Source organism: Camellia sinensis, chromosome 4 (assembly GCF_055761805.1).
Source record: "Camellia sinensis isolate YWXY chromosome 4, ASM5576180v1, whole genome shotgun sequence".
Taxonomy (NCBI): Eukaryota; Viridiplantae; Streptophyta; class Magnoliopsida; order Ericales; family Theaceae; genus Camellia; species Camellia sinensis.
The window spans coordinates 35054534-35075531 of NC_138964.1; positions in this window are offsets into that span (position 1 = coordinate 35054534).

Consider the following 20998-nt stretch of genomic DNA (forward strand, 5'->3'; position numbering starts at 1 on the left):
TTATCGATATAAATTCTGGGATAAACTCACGTAAATCTAACAACATGCTCCATTTAAAAAATTCAGTTGAAGAGAAGTTTGAGCCTTTCAAAAACAAAAAAAAAAAGGCATTTATGCAAAGCATGGGAAATTTTCATGGGGAAAGTTGAGCACCAAAGGCTTTTAGACCACTTTTTTCTAACCGTTGGGAATTTGAAAAGTGGTTTGATTTTTTTTTTTTGAACCAGAAAAGTGGTTTGATTGAGGAGGTCGAATCAAAAAGGCCTAAAAGAGGAGGGGGGTGGTGTGGCCTCTAACCGCCTTCTAGAAACTTTATTAGTTGGCCAACCCAACTTTTTGATTTATTAAATTTATTCATTTATTTTTTTATTTGACTTGTTTGGCTCATTATAAACGCGTTTTCTACTAACCATACCAAAAAGTTGCCTCATGATTATGTCATTGTGTCATTTTGTGTGCATGGAACTTAGATCAAGTACCAAATAGATAATCCTCATGAGGTTTATCTTCTCTTTTTTTCAACAATAATAATAATAATAATAATAATAATAATAAAATAACTCATTTGGAAATTTATTTTTCCATTATTTATAGATATTCATGTTAGGGTTTTTTTAGTAGGGAAATATCAAATTAGTAGAGGGTTAAAAAGATAATTATAAATTAATAAAAAAAAATTATAAATATTAATAATTAAATTTGTAAATGTTTCTATAAATTTGTATTTTTTTTTTCTAACATCACTGGGATGTAATAATTCCTTTTTTAACATGCCACCTCAAGACATCTGACAATTATATGGACTTTCTTGTAAATTTTAAAATTATACTGTCCTTTTTTATTTTTGTTGACAATATATATAAATTTCCCTTTAGTTATTGAGCAATACTATATATATTTACTAACAATCTTATTAAAAACATATATGTCTAAAAATTATTGAATGTTTAAATATCATTCACCTTGTTTGGTTCCGTTTTTTAGAAAACAGTTTTCAAAAAATTCTACTTTTTTATTTTTCGTATTATAATGTTTTCAATGAATTTTTTAAATATTTTAAGCAATTTTTTTTTTAATTTTTAGACGCACTTAACATAAATATACTTAAAAAGTATAATATTTGTAATTTTTTTAAAAAAAAAAATACACTAAATACCAAAGAATAAAAAAAATATGAAAATTCAGTACTTTTTTGTATTTTTGTGTATTTATTAATTTTTAAAAATATTTTTCAACAAATATTTACTATTTAGATATCTGAGAAAGGTGCATTTAAAAAAGTCAAAAAATTTCTTAAAATTTAAAAAAATATTCACTAAAAACAAAAAACAAAAAAAAACTTAATTTTCAAAAAATTAAATTCAAAAAACTGAAACCAAACACACTGATTACTTGTTAAACAACCAATTATATTTGACTTATTATATTTTTAATAAAATTATTAGTATATATAAAATTATTCTTAGTTATCTAGTTGTTTAAGATGATAACAAAAAAATTCTTATTCAAATATCTATTTTTTAATAATTACCTCTCATCGCCAAAAATCTTAAAAGGCTAAAAATAACTTTAAATTTTAATTAAAAAATTAAAGATATAAAATAAAAAATGTTTAAATATTTTTTAAAAAATAAAAATATATATAATATCTCTAATCCTACAATTTCTATCTCACACCCCCCTAAGGTCCCGTTTGTTAGGCCCCGTTTATTTTCAGAAGGGATTGATAGTGAGGAGATTGATAGTGAGGGGATTAAGTAAAATTGTGTTTGTTTTGATCATAGTTGTTAGTGTAGGAATTGTTAAATTATTTTTATATAAAATAATAAAACAAATAAAAAAATATAAAAAATTAAACATTAATATTTTTTTAAAAAATTCCCAATATATAAAAAATAAAAAAATTTCTAATCCTCTCACTATTTTTCTAATACCATCTCTACCTCCTCCTTTCCAATCCCCCTTCCAAGGCCTTTACTAATACTAATGGATTAGGAGTCTCCTCCCAATCTCTCAAAACAAATACCTCATATAGTAGTCCCACCTCACTATCAATCACAATCCCCTCCCTATAACCCCAAACAAACGAGGCCTTGGGGTGTAATGGATGGGAGGGGATTAGGATGGATGTGGGGTTATTTAGTGTTTGTTTGTAGAATTGGGGAATGGATTAGGATGGAGGAGGGGATTAAGATGGAGGTTGGAAGGGAGATTGTGATAGAGGAGGTGGCGGTGGTATTAGAAAAATAGTGAGGGGATTATTATTTTTTATTATTTTTTACATATTCAGATTTTTTTTTAAACATTAATGTTTAATTTTTTATATTTTTTTATTTGTTTTATTAGTTTATATAAAAATAATTTAACAATTTCTACACTAACAATTATCATCAAAACAAACAAAATTTTACTTAATCCCTTCACTATTAATCCTATTACTATCAATTCCCTTCATTCTATCTCTAAAAACAAATGAGACTTAAGAAACAATAGCTTAACTGGGATTTATAATTCGGTAGAATTCCTAATCAGACCTATAAATTATCAACCAAACAATAAATTTCATGATAAATTAGACATAAAATCCAATCCCCCCATCTTTATAGTATCCATTATCCAACAGCTAAAACACATGGGAAAACTTACATTATTATTATTATTATTATTATTATTATTATTATTATTATAATATCAATTAATAAGAGATTAATTATTAATACGAAAAAATTTACATCAATCTGGACAATTAGAGAATGCATAGCTAGAAACTCAAGGATAGCCAAGCACAATAATCACTAGTTGACCATGATTGACCCCTAACTTTTCAAATAGGAATATACAAAGTGATCAACTGACCTAATTGAGTTGGTTGAACATGCATTTAAGTTAATCGTGTATCTAATGACGTTGTTTTCTTCTTCTTTTTTTAATTCATATATGATATTACAATTATAATAATGACCAAACAAAATACAAAATTAATATAAGGGCTAATTACACTCACGTCCATTGAGGTTTAAAAAAATATAGTTAGTCCTACATTTTTAACATAGTTACATTGATTTCTCTTTTAGAAAAATTAAAATGACTAATGTAGATGATAGGTAGATACTGCAACATATAAAGATAAATATATATTTTTATAGAAAAATTATGACAATTTTTTTTTATTATTTATATGACTAACAAATTATTAATACAAAATGATCCAACTGTTTTTGTAATTGAAAGTTGAAGGCAAACCAATGTAATTATGTGCCGTTTTGGGAAGCAATCAAAAACGCCACGTTTTTTATCCATGTTCCAAAAAAACTCCCGGCCCAAAACATCACTTCATTCATTTGGCAACTTTCCAAAACGCAACACTGAAATTACAGTTTGGGCCTATGAGACAAAATTGAAAAAGTAAAAAATAAATGTTAAGGAAGGATATTTTGGTCATTTTGGAGTGATGTGACATTTTTAAAAAATATTAAATCAAAAATCAAAAAAGTCAACTTTTTATCAATTTTTCAAATCACTTTCAAAAAAGTTAAAAAGCTTGGTAAAAAGCTAAAAGCTAACCTTTTACCAACTTTCCAAAACACCTCTATGTCAAGTGTAGAGTTAAGTGCATTAGGCTATGTTTGGCATGGGTTCTTTTGATTGTTTTAGTTATAAAAAGATAAAATAGACTAAAAAATTAATAAGATAAAATATCACATCCAAAACATAATTATTTTATTTTTTTCTCTCACAAAAGTCAAAAAATTAAAAAACTTATTATAAACGAGATTTTTTAATCTCAAATTAAAATAATTAAAAAATTTAAAAATTAACCCACGTTACAAACGAAAGCTAGAAACTCCAAAAATAGATTGGAAACTCAACCCACAAACGGATGACAAGACATTTTTTTTTTTCTTTTTTGTTTTAAACTTAAACAGCGAGGCTCACAAACAACCCACAAGACTTTTTAATGAAGTGTAAAAATTTTACCCAAACGAGCTACCTAATTGTTGCATGTTATCCAAAATTAGAATGCATAGCATAAAGAAGTGAGTATTACTTCTTGTCTTTTCTTTTATTGAGAAAATTACAAATATACTTTTTAAAAGTTGTTTAAAATAAAAATTATTTCCAGTGGTGTTAAAATTATATCACATCCTTTCAAATTTTTAATCACCTAACTAATGACTTTTTTTATTAATAAATTATTAAGTTAATCAGTAATTTTTAATGATACTAAAAATATATTTTAAATAATAATTCAAATAATTTTATTATTATATTAAAAAGTAGTTAAAATTTTTATTTTTTTCTAGATTTTGTTATTTAAAATTTTTCTGATAATAAGGTATTTGTAATTTCTAAAATAACATAAAATAATAAGAGTCAATTCATATTTTGAGTAAATTTTAAAATGTGTATTTATAATTTATTATTTTCTTTTTTATTTGTGTTTTTTTTAACTAAGACTTTGTTTGAGAATAAGTTATTTTGGTAATTTTTTTATGAAAAGATGTGTAAAAAATAAAAAGAATGATATTATATAACAATTTATAATAATTTTTTAATTTTTAAAATATATAATTACTAAACGAGACTTAAAGATTTTTAAATATCTTACTTTACATGAGATCTAAAATAGTTGTAGATCCTAATTAAAGGACTAATAATAAAAAATTAAATAAGAATCACCCATAAGAAATATGACAAATAAAAATCTTAAAAATCTTAAAAAATTTACTAAAAATTTTATTAAATGTCTCATATCGATATGAGACTCACATAAAACTCATTGGTCTCACACTTATATGAGATATTTAATAAAACTTTTAATAAAATTTTTAAAATGGTTAACATTAGAACATCTCCAATGGTGAATCAAAATTTTCATCAAATTTGAGTAAAAAAAAGCTAATTTTCTCAATCTGATATGGTTTGCTCCAACTGTACATCAAAAGAGAAGGTTGACCGGTAAGGATAAATTTTTTTTTTTTACTTGTTTGAACCTTTTTGACTGGTTTGAACCTACCTATTTAAAAGAGAACCGGTCGACCGGTGGGTCAACCGACTGGACAACCGGTGGGTTGACCGGTTGGCTCACTCCAACGGTCAAGCACAGTGAAATACTAATATACAGAGCTTGTCTTCAATTTGATGAAATATTTGTTTTATTTTTATTTTGATATCAAATTAGTAAAATTGTTAGAGCTTAAAAAAATTACTTTTTTATCAAATTTTAAATCTAATACATGATTTAATGCACCGTTAAAGATGAACTTATCCTATAACAAGTGAACAAAATTACTTTGAAAAAGTTACATCATCATGATTGTTTTCACACGAAGGAAGCTTCATATAAGTATAAACCGACACACCATAATGAAAAAGTACTTGACGCATTGAGGAGAGAGAGAGAGAGAGAGAGGGGGAGAGAGAGAGAATGGGTTTCAAGTTTTTCAACAATATCAAGCCACATCACATGGATGACTTGTGTAGCTTGAAAGCAAAACTTTGAATAAAAAGTTGCAAAAAGGCATTAATTGTAGAGTGATGATATGGGTTAGATTAAACCAATCTAGACGTGGACATAGGAGAGAGAGAAAGAGAGTGGTTGGTTGTAGAGTTTTGTCTTTATTGTAAAAAGGCAGATTTGACGTGGGCAACGACAATCAAATATAAAGGTGTAAAGGTGTGTGGTAGGGTTGCAAGAAAACGCCACCCTGCCTTGCCTTTCTTTTTCTCTCTCTCTCTCATCAACCTTTTTCTGCATCACGACAAACCAACTCGAGCTTTCCCTTCTTATAATATATATACACACACACATTGGAAAAAATGACCTTATCCCTCTCTCACTCCAACATAATAATATTATGAGTAAATTATAAATATAATTTGAGTAATGATATATTTCTTAATTTTAAAATTTTAATTAAATTTTAATAATATGATAGAAAATAATAAAAATAGAAGATCAAAACATCACATTATAATGAAATTTACTCTCATTAGAGTTCATTACAGTTTTTTTATTAGAGTTTTCAATTTTTTTTGATATAGTTTATTCAAAATACAAACTGCATCGTATCGTTTTAAAAATGAACATTTATACACAAGTTTTAATTTATAAATTTATAATCTATAAAGTTTTGATTAAGATTTTTTGACTTTCAAATCTCATTAAATTTTTAATAATCAGAATTACCCTTCAAACAATAATTGTTCATCATTTATGATTATCTATAAGGGAACAAGATGATTTGACATTTATTTTAATTTTCAAAACTTTGAAGTTCAAATTGAAAAAAACTAAAAAAAAAATTATGAACAAAAAAAAAAAAAAACTAATTAGTGGGATTAGTTTCAATTTTCTAAAATTTGAGTTATTTATTTTTCTTTTTTTTTTTGTTTTTAGTAAATATTTTTTTAAAATTGAAGTAATTTTTTTACTTTTTTAAATGCACCGTACTTAGATGTATCTAAATAATAAAATATTTATGAAAAAAATATTTTAAAAAATTAATAAATACATAAAAATATGAAAGATGTACTGAATTTTTATATTTTTTGATATTTAGCGTATTTTTTAAAGATTTTTTCACAATTATTATTTTTTTAAATGTATTTATATTAGGTATGTCTAAAAATTTTAAAAAAAATTGCTGAAAATATTAAAAAAATTATTGAAAATATTAAAATACGAAAAATAAAAAGGTAAAATTTTTCAAAATTTGTTTTTTGAAAACCAAAACCAAAACCAAACAAGCTAGTTTATGTTTTTTTTTTTTTTTTTTTTTGTGCAAAACTAAAAATTTTGAATCTATAAAGAAGTATGATGATGGAACATTAATGTGCAAAACTGAAAAAAAAAAATAAGAATCATAATAATAATAATAATTACTTTAAAAATGAAAAAAGTGATAATTTATTAGTTTTATTAGATAGTTGAATCAAACATATAAGTAGAAGGGTAATAATATTTAATCTCATACTCTATTTTTTTATTAATTGGTGAAACAATTATTTGGAGCATTACTATGCAAAATTGATAATGTTCTTAGTTTTAAAAATTAAGAAAAACTGATAATATTCTCAGTTTTACTAAATATGACTTATTGGTTCAAAAAATCTTAGATACAATCTAAGCTACCATACTATTTATAAATAGGACGTTTAGATAATTAACTCTTTTAAAAATTATAGATAGTTTTTTGTCATAATTTTTTATTTAATAGAATTAATTAAAAAATAAAATTAATGACCCCTCTATTATATAATAATAAAATTATCTGTATTATTATTTAAAATAAATTTATAATATTAATAAAAATTATTAATAGACTTTATAATTTATTAATAAAATAAATTATTTGTTATAAAATTCAAAACTTCAGGGAGCAAATGTAATTTTTAAAACTATAAGCCAATTCGTATTTTAAGTAAATTTAAAAAATATATTTGTAATTTATTCTAACATTATTAAGGGTAAATTATAAATACATCCCTGAGATTTGTTTAAAGTACAGATTGTCTCCTGTGATTTGAAGAATTACAAATACCTTTTTTGTCATAGTTTTTTATTTAAAAGAATTAACTAAATAAAATAAAATTCATAATTGCTCCCCTATACAATAACAAAATTACTTAAATTATTAATTGAAACATATTTCTAAAATCATTAAAAAATTGTTAATTGACTTCATGATTTATTTATAAAATGGGCGATTAGTTATGAAATTAGATATCTCAAGGATGAAATGTAATTTTCAAAATCACATAGAGTGATTCGTATTTTTATCAAATTTAAAAATATATATTTATAATTTATCCTATTATTAAAAAGAATTATAATAGGTTAAAATAAAATATAGAAATATACAAAAACCAGTTCAAATTTCTAATAGGTTAAAATAAAAGGATAAAATATACAAAAGAATTATAATAGGTTAAAATAAAAGAATTATAATGGATAAAATTATCCTATTTTCAAATTTCTTGTTTTCCTAGAGTCAAAACTAAAGAAATATACAAAATCAATTTTTTACAATCTACTTTTCATGTTGATTTACAAGTTAAAACTGTTGAACAAGTTTACACTTTAAAGAGAATAAGAGAAACTTGTCAATTATTATCTAAAGAATCAATCAGAAAACATCTTAAAGCTGGTCATAATTTTATCCATTTAGGATTAATCCAAGTCGGAATAAACCGATTAACCCAACAAGGGAAAAATACTTCTGTCCTTTTATGTTTATGCGATGCTCGTTTTATTGATTATAATGCCAGTGTAATGGGAATAATGGAATATGGCTTTCATGAAAGACCAGTACATTTTAATTGTTTTCCTGATTTTATTTTAACTTTACGGGATCTCCATATATTAAAGGCTTTAACATTGAATATTCAATTATTTGGTGAATATACTAACATGTTAGAAAGTACTCATAACATTGCTTTAATTTATTGAATTTATTACAAGTGTATCAAAACTAATTTGAATGTTCAAGCTTTAACTAAAAGTCCCAAAGATAAAACCTTATTAATCCAAGGTAGCACTACTGAAACTAATATTTCTGTTCCAAAAATGATTTGTTGGGAAGATATTAATCTTCCTGATGATTAGGTTACTGTCAATGAAAATTATTCCCAAAATCAACAATCTTCTACTAGTCATGATATTCAAAATATTCAACAATTTAATAACGGTTCTATCCATATCCGATTTAATAGACCTAATAGTCAATCATCTCGTCATAGTACTTCTAGTTTACCTACTGAAATTGATGAAGATGAGATCTTCAATATTCCTTTGTTTACTAGAAGAGATAGAAAACTACACCTTTGTGAACTCTCCTCACAAACCCAACATGCACAGAGTAAATTAAAAGGAATTGATAATTCCTCCACTTCCCAAATTAGTAAACCAGTTTACTCTACTCACACACACCTTCAAGAAGAAGATACTGTATCTCAAAATTCACCTACTCAAACTGATTTTGAAGTAGTCTCTCATGTCAACCCACAATTATTAACAATAAGTAAACCTTTTACTCCAGACCTCAATAAACTTCATGCTGAATTCACCTCTACTATAAATAAGTCAAAAAGACACACATATAGGAATACTTATGATATAAAACAACAATCTAAAATTACTAGAAAATGGTATAAATTTATGACAGAAATTAGTACTGAAATTAATTTCTTTGATTATTTTGAAAATTATTATCAAAAAGTAAATGTTATTACAAAAATTAAATGGAAAACTTCCCTCACCACTTCTGTTTCATCTAGTCACCCTCCTTTAGAAACCATACTTATTGAACATAAAGGAACCATCGTTCCTGCTTCTCCTTTTAAACTTCCCAGTGAAGAATCTAAAATTAAAAAAGTTATTGAACAAAATAATTATACCAATCAATGTTTAAAAACTATTGGTAAACAACTAGATAAACGCGAAACTATTTTTAAGGATTACTCCACTAGTCATACTTCTACAAGTAAACCTTTAGATAAACCTTTTATTAATCTTCCTAATACTAGAAAACGATTAAGCTTAGCTACTCAAGATAATACTACAGTTGAAGCCATTGAAAAATTATTTAATAAAATGTTTACATCTACTACCAGTAGAGGAATTACTGTCCTAACACAACAACCTCCACTAGAATCTCCTAGTCATTCGTATACGTCTACCGGTAATGAAATCACTAAGTTAACACAACAATTTCAACATTCTCATCTTAATAGAATCACACACCCTAAAGTTAACCCTACCACTCTTACAAAAAATTGGTACACTAAACCTACACCTCTTGATCTTCAATTTGAAGAAACTAATATTAGCAATCAATTTTCTGTTTCCGCAAAAAAAATTATATGAGTGGAATATCAATGGTCTTAGTGAATATCAAATTCTTCAAAAACTCAATCATTTATCTATGGTTGCAAATAGTTACCTTACTAATTATCCTGATTATACCCAACCTGAAATTGTTATTTTAATTACTACTGGATTTACTGGTATGCTTAAATCTTAGTGGGATAAATATCTCACTTCTGATCAACGAGAATCTATTCAACATGATGTACAAATGGATGATAATGATTTTCCTATCTTTGATGAAGAAATAGGATCTAAAATCCCTGATCAATATTCATTCTCGTATCCATGATCAACTTAGTAATCTCACTTGCCCTACTCTAAGTGATTTTAGATGGTATAAAGATGTTTTTACTTCCAGAGTAATGCTTAGAGAAGACTGTGAAGAGAAAAATTTGGAGTAATGATTCATCCCCCCTTTTCCCCCCACCCCATTTGACCCCCTCTCTCTCTCATTGGTTACCTTTTCTTTTTCTTTTTCTTTTTTTTCCTGCTCCACCAATCACCCACTGCCACGTGGCAAAGGGGGTGAGGGGGTGACCCCCAAAAGGGGGTCCCAAGCATTATTCAAAAATTTATTAATGGATTACCCAACCTTTTTGCTCATAAAATAAGAGATGTCCTTAGCCAACCTACTAGCATTATAGAATATGATAATTTAACTTATGGTGACATAATTAGCACAATTCAAAAGGATGGTCTAAAAATGTGTATTGATCTGAAACTTAGTCAAAAAACTACTAAAGATAAACACAAAGCTAAATATAAACTAGGAAATTTTTGTCAACAATATGATTTACCTCCAGTAGCCCCTTCTCGTAGAAAAACTAGTAAAAAAAAAAAAAAATCTTCTTATAAATATTCTAGTAAGGGTAAAAAGAAATATTCTCCTTCTAAATCCACTGATAAATACTATACTAAATCTAAAAAGAAATATCATAAAAAATCTACCAAGAAAGAGTCAAAGTCTACTTCAGATGCTACTTATTATAATTGTGGTAAAAATGGTCATTATTCCAATAAGTGCAAATTAAGAGGTAAAATTAAAGCTAAACTTAATCAATTATAAATTACTGATGCACATCAACGTCAAATATTAGACATATTTAAATTAACCACTTCTCCAAATCAATCTCCTAATCAATCTAGTAATTCATCTGATAACGATATTTCCTCTAGTGATACTTCTACCTATTATTCTGCTACCGATACTACTGACAATGAAATTGAATTAGGATGTAATGATACCTGCTATAAAACAGTCAATGTTCTTAGCAAATCTCAATAAGAAGAAACTGCTCTCATTGAATTAATTAGTAAATTAGAAAATCTTAAATTAACACGACAATATACTAATAAGTTGAAATTTTTGTTAATTAATAAAGATAAGAAACCTAAGCATGATAAACCAATCATTAGTTTAAATAAAACCTTGGACCGACTCAAAAAAGAAAAACATAAAGAAGTCACTTTACAAGATTTACAAAATGAAATTAATCATATTAAACTAATTATTTAAGAATTAAAAAGTAAAGACAAAACCTTAGAAGATGATATTACTCTATTAAAAAATAACAAAAGTCTTAATGATTTCCAACAACCTAATAAATCACCCCTTGGATCAGAAAGTGAATCTAACTATGAACCAGATCCACACAAAATCATCTTTGATAATAGAACTACTCCACACAATAGTGATCATGATAATAATCACCTTAATATAATTAATCGAATTAATATTCAAAAATGGCATTCAAAAATCAAATTAGTTATTAGTGATTTTGATATCGAAGTTATTGCATTAATTGATACTGGAGCTGATTTGAATTGTATCCAAGAATGATTAATCCCTACAAAATATTACCATAAATCTACTGAACAATTAAGTTTTGCTAATGGCAGTCAAATGCATATTAAATATAAATTATCAAAAGTACACATTTGTCAAAATAATGTTTGCTTTAAAACATCTTTTGTGTTAGTTAGAAACTTGACTGATAAAGTCATTTTAGGTACTCCATTTATCTTTTTATTTTATCCTTTCACTACTACTCTTAAAGGAATAACTACACAAGCTTTTGGTCATACTACAATTTTTAAATTTCTATCTCTACCTGAGATCAAAGAATTAAATCAATTAAAAAAATGTTCAATCTCTCAATCTATTAATCGATTAACCAAACAACTCAAATTTCTCAAAGAAGAAGTAAATTACAAAATTAACTAATCCAATTCTTATATTCAAAATTGATGGATTTAAAAATCAATTAACAAATACTGTCTATTTCACTTTACCTAGTGCTTTTTGTCATAGGAAAAAACATGTCGTAACACTCCCTTATATCAAAAATTTTAATGAAAAGCAAATTCCTACCAAATCTCGACCTATCCAAATGAACGATGAATTAATGGCAATGTGCAAAAAAGATATTAATGAATTATTAAAAAATATGTTGGTCATTATGTTGATTTTTCGTTTAATAAGTTTAAAAATACCGAATCAATAAAAAATAGTAAAGACAAATAAGGAAAAATATATACTTCAATATAAATGAGGTAATAACATCTTTTTTCCATCGATGTGATCAACAAATATATATATATATATATATATATTAAGGAAAATTAGATTTTTAATGAGAAATCTTATGATAGTTTTAATATCTCATACTAATTTTTTTGATTTTCTTAATTTTAAACAATTAAGAAAATTTTCATTGACTAACTTTTATTTAACCATATAAAAATAAAATTCTAATTAGTCGTGATTTATGACTTTTAAAAAGAAAAATATATTTCCTTAATATATATCTATATAATAAAAATGGTTTTTGAAAATCTCTTAGAGATTTAAAGGGTTAGAGCGGTATGAACCGTTTCAAATAAAGAACGGCTTAGATTATTTTATTAGAAATACATTTCATATCCAAATAATTGTTAATTTTTATTTTATAATCTCATATCGAGAAGAAAAAAAAAAAGAAAAAAGTGAGTTATTTCATTTATATAAAGTAAATTTTATACTCTCATTTAATATTATAGAGTTATGCATATTTCAATTCAAGACAGTTTAAATTTTAATAAAATAAATTTTAAAAATTTTAATTAATCTTTGTATAAGTTAGTTGATCTTTTGACCTATCTGATTAAGATGAACCGTTTTTGTTTTGATTAACTCGCTAGTTTAATCGAGATTTTAGCACTATTATCAAAATATATTGATTTGTTTGATTCGAAATAAACTAAAAATTAACCTAATTAAAGATTGAACTGCTGAAAGTACTTAATTAGAAATAAACTTTTCGCCTAAATAATTGTTAAATTTTATTTTACAATGCCACATTGAGAAAAGAAGAAAAAAAATGAGTTGCTTCACTTTCAAGTGAATCTTATAACTCTCATTTAATATTGTAATGTTGTGTATATTTCAATTCAAGACAATTTAAGTTTTAAAATAAAATTTAAAGTTTTATATAATTAATTTTTGTGTAAGTTAGGCCTCGTTTCGAAATAGGTTTTTATAGTAACTTTTTAGTTTTTGGGCTAAAACATGATGGAAAAAAATTATGTGGCTTTTTTATTTTATACTAAAAGATGTATAAAAAGTGGAGAGAAAAGAGAATTTTTGACTTTTTGATATAGGTTGTTGGCTTTTGATTTTTTAAGTGACTTTTTGACTTTTTGACGAAAAAAGCCCCTTGCCAAACGAGGCCTTAGTTGGTCTTTTAACCTAGTTGATTAGGCTAATTCATTTTTTATTTGACTGATTCGCTTAATTGTGATTTTAGCGATTTTAACAAAATATATTGATTAGATTTATTTGATTCAAAATAAATTAAAAATTGACTTGATTAAATATTGAATAACTAAGATTATTTGATTAGACATAAACTTGTACACCAAACAATTGTTAATTTTTATTTTATAATCCTACATTGGAAAATAAAAGAAAAAGTGAGTTGTTTCACTTATATAAAGTGAACATTATGCTCCCATTGAATATTATAGTACTGTGCATATTTCAGTTCAAAACAGTTTTAAATTTTAAAATTAAAAGTTTTAACTCATTCATTTTTGTATAAATTGTTTGGTCTTTTGACCTAGCCGATTAGGCTAAACTATTTTCGGTTTGATTGATTTGCTGGCTTAATTGCAATTTTAGTGGTTTTATCAAAATATATTAGTTAGTTTTGTTTAATTTAAATTAAACTAAAGATTGATCTAATTGACTATTAAACGATTGAGATTGCTTAATTCGAAATAAACTTCCCAACCAAACAATTGCTAACTTTTATTTTACACAATCTCACATCAGAAAAAAGGAAAAAATGAGTAGTTTCATTTATACAAAGTGAACATTATACTCCTATTTAATGTTAAAGCGTTGTACATGTTTCAGTTTAAGATAATTTAAATTTTAAAATAAAATAAAAATTAAAAATTTTAATTAATTTTTGTGTAAGTTGGTTGGTCTTTTGACCGATTTTAACGGTTTTATCAAAATATATATTGTTTTATTATCAAAATATATATTGTTTTATTTTTAAAATGTATGTTTAAGTTTTGTGACAAACTTTAACCTAGAATAAATTAAAACTAAAATATTTATAAAACGCAATGCATTTTTATTTTATCATAAATATTTTTTTTAATTTATTCTATTTTTTATCTTTACCAATTAAATTACGACATCTTTTTCTATTGTGAACGTAGCATATACATTTAATGACATAACAACTGCAATATATATTCTAATAAAATAGTTAAAATTCTAAATTGTTTTTTATACTTTTTAAATAAATTTTATATATATATTTTTTAATTTTAAAATTTTTTATATACTAGTGATTGATAAAAAAGAATTGAGTATTATGTAAATTTAAACCTTAGGAGAGCCTAATGGAGTAATGCAAAAATTATGAGGTTTGTTGTATTTTCTCTAAATTTTATGGAAGGTCAGTGTAATTTACCTGTAGACACCCCATTTTTGACCGTCCTCAAGACTTGGACGTCATCGTTTGAGCACTCGATGCTTATCCATGCTCATGTTCATTTTGAGTTCTCGGAGGTTTCGGCCGCGCGCCTTGCCTCAAGATCTCTCAACTTGTCTGTTTTGTACTTAGTTGTAGACCAAACACTTGTATTTTTGCTTCTAAGCGAAGAGGGTGGCTTGTTTGCCATCCCTTCAATCCACCGGCCAAGGCTTGAAGCCATCGGCCTTGTTTTCTTCCAATCGACCAAAAGTGTTGGCCGATCGGCACTATTTTTGGTCGACCGGCCCTTATGTTGGTCGATCGGCCATTTTTGGTGGCCGAACCCTGTTCATCTGCTTTATGTAGATATTTTATGCCAGCTAGCACAGCTGGCATCCACAATTTCCCCCCTTCATACACGTGTATGGAGGGATTTGTCCCTTGCCTTAGCTTGCTTAAGAAGCTAAGAATTTGGACTTCTATAAGAAGGGAGCTCATCCTCCCTTCTCAGAGGTTCTGAAAAATTAGGGTTAGAGAGTTGTATCTATCTATCTCTATATCTCCCTCTCTTCATATGTTTGTGTGTGTGTGTTTATGCCTTAAAGGTTGTTTTGTTCATACTTTTGCACTAGAGCACCTAGTAGAACACCATCTTTGGTTGCTGAGGTCCTAAGTAGTTGGTGTTAGGGTTCTTGGGGTGATTTTGATCAGAGAAACCTACTGGTGTTGTGTTCTTGGAGGTGTTCTTCAAGGGTGAGCAAACTTGCTTTTAATACCCCATTCTTGCTTAAGCTTTTAGCCCTTCTTGCTTATTGTTTTAAGCTTAGCTATTAACTGATAAAAGCTCTGTTTTTACTTGTTTTAGACCTTTGTTTAAGGTCTCTTTTTGGTTTGGGGTTGTTTACCCCCTCCAAGGCCTTGTTAGGCCTTGTTTTAGGCCATCCCTTTTGGCCTTTGTTCTTAGCTTTGCATGACCTTTCTACCACTGAAATCCAGAGGATTTTCAGTGGTGGAAATGTGGTTTTGAGGTCTCAAATAGGAGAGGGTCATCCCCTCTCATTGTCTTCTTGAATGCTTGATGGCTTATGTTGGTGGCTTGTACGCTTAGCTTGTTTTAGCTTTATTTCAGTGTGCATTAGGCTTTGTTTTGCCATAATATACCTCTGTTTCAAGTTGGTTTGATGGTCTCTTATATGCTTCATATACTTGCACTTATCACTCCTTTAATGTTTTAAAAAGTTGACGTCTTGTGCCTCATGAATGGACCATTGTGTATGCCTCTATGTTTAGGCCTCTAGGATGCCATTTCAATGTGTTTTTGGTCTTGTTCTAAGATGCCTTAACTCTGATTTTGATTGCTTAAATCATACCGTGTTCGGTTTTAATAGGTGTAGTGTAACACCCCTTTTATAGCCTTGCATGCTCCTTGTTTTGAGCCCACTTTTCTAGCATGTTTTGGCCTTGGCCATTGCATATTTTAGGCTCATTTTGGCATGATTTAGAACTGTTTTTGGTTATACTTGCCATATACTCTTTGTTTTGTGTAGCTTTGGTTCAAGTCCCTTTGCTAGTCTTAGGCTTTAAGCCTTATGCATGCTATGATTGTGATTATATGTGTGATTTGGCATCATTTCTAACATCATTTCAGAGCATGTAGTGTTGTCATACTTACATACTTTTCACTCTTTTAAGTGTGCTTAAGAGTTGTGTCTTCATGCCTAGGTGATAGGCCAATTAGTATGCATGTTTGTATATGCTTTTGTCCCTCATTTCTTAGCATTTTGGCCACTGATTTGGGTATGTTTGAGAGCTGTCCATGTTGGTTTAAGTCCATTTTCGCATGTTGTTGCATGCTTGCCTTGCATGTTGTTGCATACTTGGCTTATTGCATGTTGTTGCATGCTTGAGTTATATTACATTTGGCATGCCTTTTGTTAAGTTGCTTTACATGTTGTTGCATGCTTATCATTGGTATTGTTATTGCATGCCTATTACATTGTAACGCTTGCATGATTATGTTACTTTGTTAAGTTCATCATGTATGTATTACATTGGTCTAAATGTACTTGTCCCTTTACATGTTGTCACATGTTTGCCTTACATGTTGTTGCATGTTTGTCATTGGCATTGTTGTTACATGCCTCGTATGTTTACTTGTTTAGGTTGTATGCTTATTCCACATTGCTTGCTTGCATGCTCATGTTGCATTAGTGTAACAACCCTCGTTACTGTTTACCGATAAAGTACTGATTACCGTTAAACTGAACTGACTACGACTGATAAGTGAACTGAATAAACTACTGAACTGACTGACTGAAAATTGAAACTGAACTGACTGAGTATATCTGTTCAATTGTATGTCTATCTGTTTGATTGTTTGATTATCTGTTTGTGTTTTTATGTTTGAACTGCTAATTGAAGGCCTTATCGGCGGCCGAATCGGAAATCGATTAGTGTTTTATGATCATCGTAATTTATGTGATTTTATAGCATATTTATCTGAAAACTAATTAGGTATGATTAAATTAGATTAAATGGTACCAAATTACATGAATTGGACTTATTTACAATTAGACCACTTAGTGGCCACTACTTTGCACATTTTGTGACTTGTATACACATTGAATCAAACGTTTCATCAGTCCATTCTCCTTGTTCTTGCCGACTTGAGAAAGAGAGATAAGAGAGAGAGTTAGTTTCATCTCATTTGGCTTGGTTTGCTTGGAAATTGAGTAGATTGGAAGGACTCTTGCATAATTGTAGTTCTAGACTTGCCTTTCAAGCTTTAGGTAAGGAGTTCAACCTTTTGATTGTGGAATTTAAGTAAATTCTTGCATGATTTACAGCAAATTGAAGCCTTGAGCCAAGTTATGGCTCTTACTTGTTGAATTGTAGCTTAATTGTTGCATGCATGTATATATATTGAAGTTTTGAGGTTGTAGTTCACATTCCTCACATGCATGTCCATGTTTTAAGAGTAGTCCATGTTTTCATCTTGTTTTGGAACAATTGGCTCCTTAGAGCATCAAATTGAAGCTTTGAAACGGTTTTAATCCATGCATGTTTGCATGCTTTTCGCATTCATGAAATTGGTTTGAATTGGATTTAGTTGAAACCAAGGTTCTGAAAAGCGGTTGCGGTTGCCGTAACGGTGGCAGTGGAGCGGTTGCGGTTGCGAGGTGTAAAGACCGTAGCGTAACGGTTGCGGTAACCAGAACCGTGAATTTTTTATTTTTCGCACAATTTGAAAAAAACTTACCGATACGCACATTTTTTTTCCATGATCATATTTATTGGGTTTTAAAATAAATATTGATTAATTTTTATAAATTTTTTAGTTTGATCCAATATATTTAATATTTTTAAATCATTACAAACTGAGTTTTTTACATTTTATTTTAATAATTAATGACTTTATATTATACAAAAAATCAATCACTAACTATTATATATAAGATAAACAATGACAAAGTAAGAGAATAAATAAAAACCTAAATATATATATATATATATATATATATTAATCAAGTCAAATAGATAATGACCACACTTATTATTATTATTATTATTATTATTATTATTATTATCAAACAATATATAGATAGACACACACAAACAAAATGGTTGAATGATAGCAGCTGAATATAATAGTATAAGTCTTACAGCTTCAACAAATCAATAACATGTTTTTCATCTTCCCTCTTCTCTCTCTCTATCTCTTGTTCCTCCATCTTCCCTCTTCATCTTCCCTTTTCTCTCTCTCTATCTCTTGTTCCTCTATCTTCCCTCTTCATCTGCCCTCTTCTCTCTCTATCTCTCTTCCCCATTTTCAACTTTTTTTTTTTCGAAAAAAACAATTCGAAACCGTTACGTAACGGTGTCGTAACGGCCGTTACGACCGCTATAGCAGCCGCTACAGCCGATACACCTGTGAATCTCAATCACACCGCAAAAGCGGCCGTAACGGGTGGCGGTAATGACCACAACCGTTACGTAACGGCGTTACGTAACGGTTACGGTCGCTTTTTAAAACCTTGGTTGAAACACCCTTGGGCTTTGATTTTACAATTGAGCTTTAGAATCATGTTATAGTATGAGTTTTGATGTGTTTTTTGGAAAATTGGCCCAAGAGGATCGAAATTTATGTTTTAAAACTTGGTTTTGAGCTTGAGGTTCGAATCTGGAATTTCCAGAATTTGGACTCACGCTCGAGCGGGGTGGCTGGCGCTCGAGCGTGGAAATCGTGCTCCCAGCATTTTTGTTCTGTTTTGAAGTCCGCTCGAGCGGATTAATTGACGCTCGAGCGGGACATTGTGTCTCATGCTCGAGCAGGTGTCGAGCGCCCAATCGAGCGTGATTTTCATCTATCCAGCACTTTTGTTCTGTTTTGCAGAACGCTCGAGCGGGTAAGTCTACGCTCGAGCGGAAACCTTTGTCTGCATGTTCGCTCGAGCGGAGTAACCTACGCTCGAGCGTGACCCCTGTTTTCCGAAAAGTCTGAAAATGCTTTTAAAAGTGCATCTTTACATCCTCATCTCATTCTAGGCATCCTTAGGCCTAGTTTAAGACATCTTAAGGAGGATATAAATGTAGAAACACACCGAGGCATTAGGGATTAAGCTGTTATCTTTCCCAACTGTGTAGCTTAGTGTGTGTTAATCTGTAACTGTGTAGGGCTGGCGACTGGGGACGTGCTCTAGCTTTACTGTAGCCCAGAACTCTGTGAGTAACATCTGTGTAAAGATATGTTCAAAATGATTATCTTCTGAACAATTAAACTGTACTGCTTTCTGAACTGATTACTGTTAACTGAATGAATGTATGTCCTATATTTTGAACTGTATTGTGGCATCCTTAGCACCTACTGTTTACTGATACTGCTACAGAGATCTCTGTCAGTTCCCTCGTTGGAACCACTACTGTTACTGACTGATGGCCATCATTTACTGCTCGGTCTTTTTAGACCTACTGTTTACTGTACTGTTATGCTAATGGATGTACCACATATGACTGCACTGATTGAACGACTGAAATACTAATTTAATGAACTGTTTTCATTACTGTAAGGACATTCATTCTTAACCCCTTTACACATTGTGTTATTCACTAGGCCTTAGCTCACTGCTCATATATATATGTAGGTGTACAGGCACCAGACCGCAGCTAGAAGCGTCGGGGTAAACTCCAGTTTTGTCGAGCCAACCTATGTGCCTCAATGCAAGGTTCCGAGCCTGTCAAGTTATGGCTTAGGGGTGTTTAATTTCCCCTTCTGTCTCTGTAACTGTTTTGTTTACTGTACGGTACTGTTTAATAGGGATTAGGTCCCTGACTGAATGATTGTATATATGTGCATACTGTTCTGTTCGACTGTATATATATATTTGAATAATAAGTCTCTTTGGCATACAGACTGTCACAACTTATTGGACATTGTTTAATTACTATATTGGCTTCCGCCAGCCCCTGTACTCTGTATTATTGTATTGCTGTTAAGCAGGCCTTCAGTAATCTCGGATTACTGGCCGGTTACGGTGCTAAACCCATAGGGGCGGGTTTGGGTCGTGACAATTAGCTTGCTTGCATGCCCAGGTTGCATAGCATTATGCATGCATCCCTTACCTCTTGATCAAGCATGATAAAGGTTAGGGGCCCTTATGTGTTTTTGTGCATTTTATTTGATATAAATTGCGCACTTGGCACTTTTGGCCATCATGCTTTGAAATGTGTGATTGGTGGCCCAAGGGTCGAGAACCATACTCCCTTGAGCTCATGACATGATAGGGAGGGTGGTTGTGCATACATTGTCTTGAAAATGCATTGTCATGCTCTGTTTGTCCTCTGTTGTAGCAATAGGAGCTTTTTCACAGGAAGAGATGGTCGATCGACCATATTAAGTGCCGATCGGCAACAAACATTTGGCCGAGAGCCTTATATTTGGTCGATGACCAATTTCCCATGGCCGATGGCCCTATTTCTTGGTCGATGACCTCCCACAGTGTACACAAGGTGGTTTAGAAGTGTCACAGAAGTTGGCACATTTTTCAGAGGTACATAACAGTGCAAACAGAGGCAACATGTGGCATAGCGACGGATTTCCGAGCGAAGCCGACGGAACATGCATGCATCCCTCTTCCCGAAGCTGTTTTACTGTTTTCAT